Source organism: Mauremys mutica, chromosome 9 (genome assembly GCF_020497125.1).
Source record: "Mauremys mutica isolate MM-2020 ecotype Southern chromosome 9, ASM2049712v1, whole genome shotgun sequence".
In the NCBI taxonomy this organism is placed as follows: Eukaryota; Metazoa; Chordata; order Testudines; family Geoemydidae; genus Mauremys; species Mauremys mutica.
This window is the reverse complement of record NC_059080.1, coordinates 69,808,370-69,817,563: the sequence shown is the minus strand read 5'-3', so window position 1 is coordinate 69,817,563 and position 9,194 is coordinate 69,808,370.

Here is a 9,194-nt window from a genome sequence, read left to right as displayed (position 1 = left end):
AAAGCCTGTAATACTTGCTCTAAGGACCTATTTGCATTTAACTAGGAAAATGAGAGAAAACAAAATAAATAGATTACACTGGATGTTACTCTCGTTTACTCTATGCAAAAAGTAATTTGTAAATAATCACCTGGTAAGTGATGTTTATTTGTGACATTGTGGTAATTGCTTCCCAATTTATTTCATGCTGGTTGGGGAAAAAAAACCAAACTTTTTTTATTGTACGGAGCTATGGAACAGCATTTCTGCTTTATGCACTTAGGATCTTTTTTATGCCTAAAGAATCATTTTGCATGTGTTATTCTGATGACAAAAGCCCAATAAATGAATATTTAACCACAGTGTACTTTTTTGTATAAATTGTACTGCTGGATTGAACATGCGAATTGAGCTGATCTAGCCATCAAATTCCAGGTAAACTTTAATCAGACCTTCTGGAGAATCAAGAAATTTGGTAAACTTGTTTTAATGGAGGATGCATGCATTTTTATTTTTATGTGGGTCAAGACATTCAATGTTGACATACACATAGCAAATGCAGTAAAGTGCACCAACAGTAATACATTGTAATAATATACAAAAAATGACCATTTTTGTTATGCTCTGAGGTTCTGTCTCACATCCATTAGCCAGCTTGCCCCAATAGCCAGCCAACGTTGAAAAATAGTGCAAACTGTGCATAAGCATGTATAAGTGTAGGGAAGGGAATTTTAGAGAAAGATACCAAAGAAGCCCTATTGTTATGGAAAAGGCTATAAGATCTTAAATACCCCTGGAGAATAGAGAGACTTTGTTTTGACAGATGAATTACATGCAGCTTATAGAAGAGGAATTACAATATCTCCCTACCCACCAAAAAACTAGAATCGGCAGACAAAACTTCTGGAATTGTACAGCCAAACTTTGAACTACACCTATTAAAGATAATAAGGTTATATAGGAGTGAAAGTCAGTGCAAAATTGGGCCCATGTGGTCTGTCCAGTGGTATGCAGAGATTTCTTTTGCAGTGGTTTAACTTCCATTCTATTGATTTCAGTGGAGTAACTCCAGCTTTACGTTGTTGTAAATGGGATCACAATTAGGTCACCCATAATTACAGTTCCTGAGTTGCAGAGTGTGCTCCTATTCTGAAAATGGCTCTAAATATGAAGACCTGGGGTTTCATGTTTGTGTGTTTGCCCTCCATATCAAATTGCTCTGTTTACTGGAAAAAGATATTTCCCCCCTTAACTGCCCATCCTTCAAACTCTATATACGCTCTGAAAGTTGTCCACCAGCAGTAACCCTGGCTAAAGTTAACTATATTATACTTATGGTTAAGGTACAGCAGAGATGTACAATTCTGTGCATTTTTAAGGAAGAGATTCTGTCTCTGAAACTCCTTTGGGCAATGGACCTATGCAGAAAATTTTTTTAAAAGCAGCTCCCACTGCCATTAGTTGACTCAGCAGTGATAACTTGATTAAAAAATAATAAAGCCATTTGTTGCTGAAGTCAGGAGATATGCCTTGGCATACATACAGGGACCAGATCTCTCAAGAAAGAACACGCCAATTTTCCACAGTTACATTAAAATACCCACACTTAATGTTTGATCAACTGCTAGACTTAAGAATGGACCCATAGGAACTCATCTGTTATAAGTCATAACCTTTCTTGTTATAATCCTGCACTATCTGCAGGGCATGCCAATACATCAGGTTGTAAAATCTGCATATCTACTCTAGTGGTCTAGTGTTGTTTATATTTCAATCAGCCAGGCACAGTACAAAATGCCTTGCAGCTAGGGAAACCCTTACGAACATGGGAATGTCAGTGTTTTTGCAACTGATTCAGTTCAGTGTTATGCTGTGTGGTAATAATGAAACATTTGAGGAACTGGACAGGGCTCAACAATACAAAAAAAGTGCACTGTTTCCTCCTGGTGGAGGATTGGTGAAGTACTACACTAGATTGCTGGCATCATTGTTGTGTTGAAGTGTACAGGAATGCTGAAATTACCGAGGCATGTTACAAAAGCTGAGATTTTCTGACACACAAGATTGCTATTTCTTATCAAAATTAATTTACAATTATGAAAAAATATGATGGATGCAGTGTAAGAGATCTACATAAATGAGCTTATCGGGTGGGATGTTACACTCACCTTATTGCTTTAACGTTGAATTTGCCTGCTTGCTGGCACAAAAATATGTGTCTAATTCCACAGCAATAAATCGCAAGACTAAATGGCATCAGTGTGAAATTTCTAAACGGAACAAAGACAAAGGGTAACTGAGCCACGATGGGGTCAGATCCTCAGCAGACTTCAAAGGAGCCAATATTTACATCTACTGTTGATCCGGCCCATTTAACTTATCAGTAAGCACCAGTGGTATTAGAGGGTTGCAGCATGAGCTACGCTATAGCTATGGTTTAGTAAGGAGCCAAAGCCAGGATCCTGGAAAGACTTACACACATACTTAATAATACATACTGAATAATCTCATTGAAGCCAATAGGACTGCTCACAGGATCTAAAGTTAATTATGTTTGTAAGTCACTGCAGCATCAGAGTATGAGGTGTCAATTGATGTAACAGACTACTAAGCCTACCAGGATATTTAGTAGTAGTCTATTTATACTAATCATTAATAAAATGTCACTTCTACGTGTGGATCTCAAAGCACTTTACAAGCTTTTGAGCAAATTAACCTGACAAGCACCCCTGTGAGATAGACGAGAACTATACCCATTTTATTGAAGGGCAAACTGCAGCACAGATATGTCAACAAAACGGAGGCAAAGAAGAAGAGGGATGCCTAGACTGCAATTAAACACCCACAGCTGGCCCAGGGCAGCTGACTGGGGCTCAGGCTCGGAGGCTGTAAAATTGTGGTGTAGATGTTTGGGCTTGGGCTGGATCCCAAGCTCAGGGACCCCACAATGGGGGAGAGTCCCAGAGGGCAGACTCCAGCCTGAGCCTGAACATCTACACCACAATTTTACAGCCTCATAACCCTATGAGCTCTGCAAGCCTGAGTCAGCTGACATGGGCCAGCGGTGAGTGTTTAATTGCAGTGTACACATATACTCGCAGAGTTAGGAATAGAAACCCAACCTCCCAACTTCCACTACTGCACTTTCATGCCAAGAAAGCTCCCTGATGATTATAACATGATCTTTTAAATTTACATGGCACTTTTCATCCTGATGGATGCCAAAATGCCTTACAGATGACAAGGAATACACACTGTTAGGTACAGGAATTTTCTCATCACCAGTGAAATGAAGAGTCCTCTCAAGTGCTTGCGTAGCATCTGTTTAAAGCACACATTAACATTCCCTGACAGGCCAGACCAGCAGGTGAAGGATACCATAGCTGATTGAAATTGCTGGGCTGAGGAGATGAGATTTAGGTAGGCAGAATGCAGTTATCAGTGCTGCTGCGTAAAGAGTTCATAGGGAACCTCACACCTCGTTTAAGATTAGCTATATTTGTAATTATGCAGTGGGAAGTGCTCACAATGGTGAAAGGCTCTGTACTCTGAGGGAGCTTCCTTTCCTCCATCCTTTCCTTCAGCTGACCACACTCCCTGCCTGGCCTGCTCCTTCCAGAAAGCAAGTTCCAGGACACTTGTAATTACTGCTGATGTCTTGGTGGAGGCAATGGTTCTCTTGCCTCTTTCAACTGCTACCTGGTTGATCCCAGTTCAGGATTCTTAATGGTGTTACTCCCCATCTTATTTCTGGAGGCCCATGCCAACTAAATCCACTGTCATCCCAAATCCCAGGGACAGGTCATTGTGAGAAAGAAATCCTTCCTCTCCAACTATGGATGGCTCTGTACTAAACCCAGTGGCATGTATTGCCATATAAAGTTCTATGCGATACTCATATAAGGAATTAAAAGGCAGCTTTCCTGCCTCTTCACTACCTCTATGCAGCTGACAGGCTTGTGTGCTGTTTGCATCTATGTTGCATGGTGATTTGTTTCAACCATTGTCATTCTTCGCTAGCTCATGGACTAACAGACTCTTCAAATAAAATTCTGAGAAATCATTGCAAATATAAAATCAGAAGCAAATAGTTTAGCTTTACTGCATGTGCACACACTCTACCATGGATTCACTTACTTGAGTAGTGCAGAATGTATACATTTTGAAGAGAAAAAGGCCCCAAGTAATTAACCACAAATACTGTAATTATCAGTGTTTTTCCCCTAGACGCTTAAGAAATCACTTCAATGAGCACTTTGTTATGGAAACCATTTAATATGAAACACGTCTGGTTAGAAATGTTAATAGCAGACGAGCTTCTGTGAATACACATGGTCTCCTAGTGATGGATCAATGAAAGTGATGTATCCAGCTGATGATGGCTGCCTATTACTTTTTTAGCTACTTCTTACAGACGCTGGGGAAAAAAGTCAGTTTTGCATTTTTTCATATAAAATTAAGTGGAAAAATAGAAGCACGTTTTCCTTGGGTTTAGTCAAGATGATATTTTCTAACTAGGGTGACGGACCACCTGGGCCACTAGCATGATTCAACTGTCAGTGTCGCATGCTCACATTTTCATCTCTCGGGGTTGTCCCCCATAACTCCCTAAAAAAGTTTCACTTTGCATATCAGGGTTTGAATTTAAACACTCAAAGCACAACGGCCTAAAGCACCAAGTTTTACCCCAAATTGGCTTTCATTGAAAGATTAGCAAAGCAATTGGTGAACCTGGGTGGCATCTCAAGGGTGTGATGAAATCAGTGGGGTCTGGATGTTTCAGTCTTATTGTCAATATTTTGTACAATCTCTAAGAGAGTCTTCACTGGCTGGTGAGAATTCCTTACAGGGAGTTCCAAGCATCAAGCATTTGAAGCACAGATAGCGTCAGGGTGCGAAGGTGAACAGCCCTTCAAAGAACACTTGAGAACTTTTATTGCCTGTCTGCGTGGGAGGTTTGCACTCTTGATGAGCCTGAATGGACATAAGCAGGCTTGCAAAGAAGATACTTAAATATAAATAAGCCTCAGAGCCAGATCAAAACATACAGCATGATAACAGGAAAGATGGGAATACTCATGCTGCATGTCTGAAGACAGCAGCTGTAGTGTCTTGTTTTTCTCTTCCCAAAGTGTCAAACTGAGTAAAACAAAAGAAAAGGGACACTTGATGGTTGCCTCACAATGTTAAATCTCTAATATCTGGAATAAGAGGCAAATGCTTGCTGTCTGCATTCCACATGGATTATCCTCCCAGGGCTAAATCCTGTACCCTTGCTGTGCCCAAATAGATGGACTTGCCACAGGGATTCTCTGTGGGAGGAGGAAATCTACCCACTCCATTCCATGGCAGGGGTGCCCAGAGGATTCAGGGGGCCTGGGGTCTTCTGCGGAGGGGGGCCCCCGCGGCCGAATTGCCACCGAAGACCTGGCACTTTGGCGGTGGGTGCTGGGGTGGAAGGACCCCCCGCCACCAAAGACCAGCCCTGGGACCCGCCGCCGAAGTGCCAGAAGGACCCCCCACCACGGGTGTTCGGGGCACTTCGGCGGCGGGTCCCGGAGCAGAAGGAGCCCCTGTTGACGAATTGCTGATGATGACTCGTAGCGGAAGAAGCTCCGGGGGCCCGGGCCCTGCGAGAGTTTTCCGGGGCCCCCGGAGCGAGTGAAGGACCCTGCTCCAGGGGCCCCAAAAAACTCTTGTGGGGCCCCTGTGTAGCCCAAGGCCTGGGGCAATTTGCCCCTCTTGCCCCCCCCTCTGGGAGGTCCTGTTCCATGGCTGTTATTGCACCCTAAAACTTCCCACATGTCCCTCACCATTTGGAGGTAGGGGTGGACAAAATGCATGGGAGCCAATGCAATCATGGATCCACACGCCTCACCTCAGGGCCCCCCGGTCACTCTTCTACACTAGGGTGTAGGGGGCACCCATGGAACTCTGCACCATGGCCCATATGAAGTATGGAGCCCTTTGACAGCCTCCAGAATTCGTGTCTTTGACTGCTTAGTACACTGGTTTTCTACCTTATTCATTACAAAATTTTAAATGCAGGTGCGGAGCACTTTGGAAATCTTAGACACAGTCTGCAGATCCCTAGAGGTCCGGGACCACAGGTTGAAAAACCACTGGCTTAGTGGAATCACACTAACTCTTCTGCAACCCAAGTTCTCTGTACCCACAGACTTGGGTTTAGCTTTGCCCCTTACATTATATAGTAATAATAGCAATCATTTCATTACTGCATTGTAATGATAAGGCACCCTGACACTGGGCCAATAAGGGAACAGCACAAGCAGTTTAAATACAAAACAGTACTTCAGAAGGCTTCATGAAATAGATACCATAAGACCAAATACATTATTAAAATACCACCTACCTATCTCTAAAAAAACTCTGTAAATCTTCACTTTTGGAAATATGCTAAATTATTTCCTCTAAATACAAATAGATATTGTCTTAATATGTTGAAAACAAAAATATATGGCTGGAAAACACAGGGGCTCCAATTTATAGGTCTACATGACCCACTTGAAATGGGAACACAAACACAGTTCTCACATGCTGCTAATAAAAATTCTGCAGCCGCAAGGGCTCAGTGCCCTTATAACTCAGGTCATTTGTCGTGCTTCTCTATCACTGGGCCGAATACACTGTACTCCAGTTGCTGATTTTGCAATAAAAAGGCAAACAAAATTGTTAATTGACTTCCAACCCTCCCTCTTCTGATGGTAACTATGGTCATTTTCTACCTCCAGCAATGACATTACCTGCCAACACAACCACAGATGGCCTGAAAAAGAATGGGTTGTTATTACTTTGCTTTAGCAAAGCTACTTGGAATTTGACCAACAGTGGCAAAATACAAATTAAGAAGCATATTTTAATGATTTGAGGGTTTGTTTCCTTATTCCCTCGTCATTATGTTGCTAGTATTAAGGTAACATTTTACAGAGCAGCCCATGGAAGAGGTCTTATTCTTTTCCTTGATGATATATGGTAGCAAGAGAGAACTCCAGTTTGTAACTAACTCATTCCTTGTATATAGTTTGTTTCTTGCTGCGGGGGCCTGTTAATGGTTTTGTCACTTCTCTGTGGTTTTAGATATGCACCTCAAGAAACGGAATGCATGAGAATAGGAAGAGCTGAGATTTATCCCAAAGCCTTAAATGCCAGGTCCTTCAAAACAGCAGTTATGATGGAAATTCTGCTGAAATTATTAAGATACATACACAGTCTGATTTTTTCAATAGATTCACAGTTCTTTCAATGGCAGGTGCCAGAAAATAAAAAAGGAAGCTTCATCCAACCACAGCTTAATATATATGATAAACATATCTACTATGTCAATCTTGTTTTCTGATTCAGAAATATCTAAGGCGTTGTATTCTAATTTAAGGCCTAATCTTGAAAACCATAACTCATACACAGTTTCTTAGTGACATGAATGGAGCTATTCCTAGGAGCGAGGGTTTGAAAGATTACATCCTTTCTTCTGGAGTTTACTCACTCGGGAGGGAACATAATGGGAATTTTATTTTGACCATTGCAGTACTGCAGAAGCACGTACACATTATAAGACTCGTGCAAATAGCAATTTTGAGAGGTTCCTCCCCCTCCATGCCACCCATATGTACTAACCATATTTAATTATTTCGGTAACAAATCATTGTCCCTCACTCTTCATCTGGAATAAAGAGCCCAAGAAGTGCAGGCAGTTGACTGTATTCAACTCTGGAGAAAGTGTTTTGGGGAAAGCTCTTCTGTGTTTCTGAAGCCGTTTATAAGACATGCTCCAAAAAGTGTGCAGTCTGTTACTAGCTAATCTGTTAGGAAATCTGACATTTAACGTTTTAAAAATAACCAAGGGCCAAGGGGAGGAGCACCATAGCTGCAAATCAAAGGGCTCATTGGGGGTTGTGAAACACTGTCCTAGTTTTTACTTATCGTATACAAGACTGCTGTGATAGACAACTGCTTTTTATGGAAGCTACATCCACAGTGGGTGATTCTGCTTGCATTAAAATCAATAGGTAATTTCTACTAGGCCACGTTTTGGGGTTATTATTTATGTAATACCCCAAAATGTGCCATGAGTTTAGTATTACTATTTGAAGTCAATGGGAGTTTGCCTGAATAAAGACATTGGGATTTAGCCCATTTACTTTAATTAATGCAGGATCAGTGCCAGTATTTGTATCAGAGAAATGTTCTAAAGTTCAAGTTACTGCAATGAAATGGCCTGCAGAGCTGGGTTGGACTTTACATGAACTAGTCATGGCCCTGAACCCAGTCCAGACCTTGGACTCTGGTCTGTCTGAAATTCAGAGATCTCAGCTCTCAGTTCTATCCTATGTTTCTAGCCACTTGACTCAATCTAACATAAGATAGCAGATCAGATTTACAATCTTTTTCTATTCATTACAGTAATTCTGGAGCAAATGGAAAGAAAATATCCCCGTTATTCCCTTTTTATTCCTCTCTTATTTTTCCTGCCCTTTCCTTCCCTCTTGGATTGGCTGAGTGTGAAGGGAGAAGGGGAATATGAATGGATCCACACAGATGTCTTCAGCTCTAAGAGAAGCCCACATTGAGTGTATCCTGGGGTATTACTGATTTGGAGATATTGCTTCTGTTACTCTTATTTTCTATTCAATATTTTATTTTGATTCTTATTTTAAGTCCAAATTCAGGAACACTTGGCTCTTGATGGTTCCCTGACTAGGCCTGCCAAGCTGAATGTCAATGCAAAGGATAAACACAATACTGTTATTTTTATACAGTCGCTCCCTGCTATATTCCTGCTGACAGGCATCAATGAACTCTTAAGAGCATAGCTGTCTAATTCCACTAATGTCATTATTCTAACAGAACAATGGAAAAGCAAAAGACTGAAAATTGATTTCAGGTAAGAAATTAACTAACCATTGAGCTAATGTAATGATAATAAATATCTTACATAGGTATTGTTAATACTAAAAACACGTAACTATCCCAAATCAGTGTAAAAATATGCAGCCAAATCTCGATTCCATTCAGGCCAATGGCAAAACCCATCTTGGACTTCACTGGGACCAGAATTTGGTTTACAGTGATGGTTATAACGACATACATATTTTGCCAACCTTCTACATGTGACAGTTGAGATTAAAATAGTTTGTGCAGGTTAAAAAAAAAGAAAAGGAAAGGCACAGAGCATGATAACATAACCACAAGTGGAT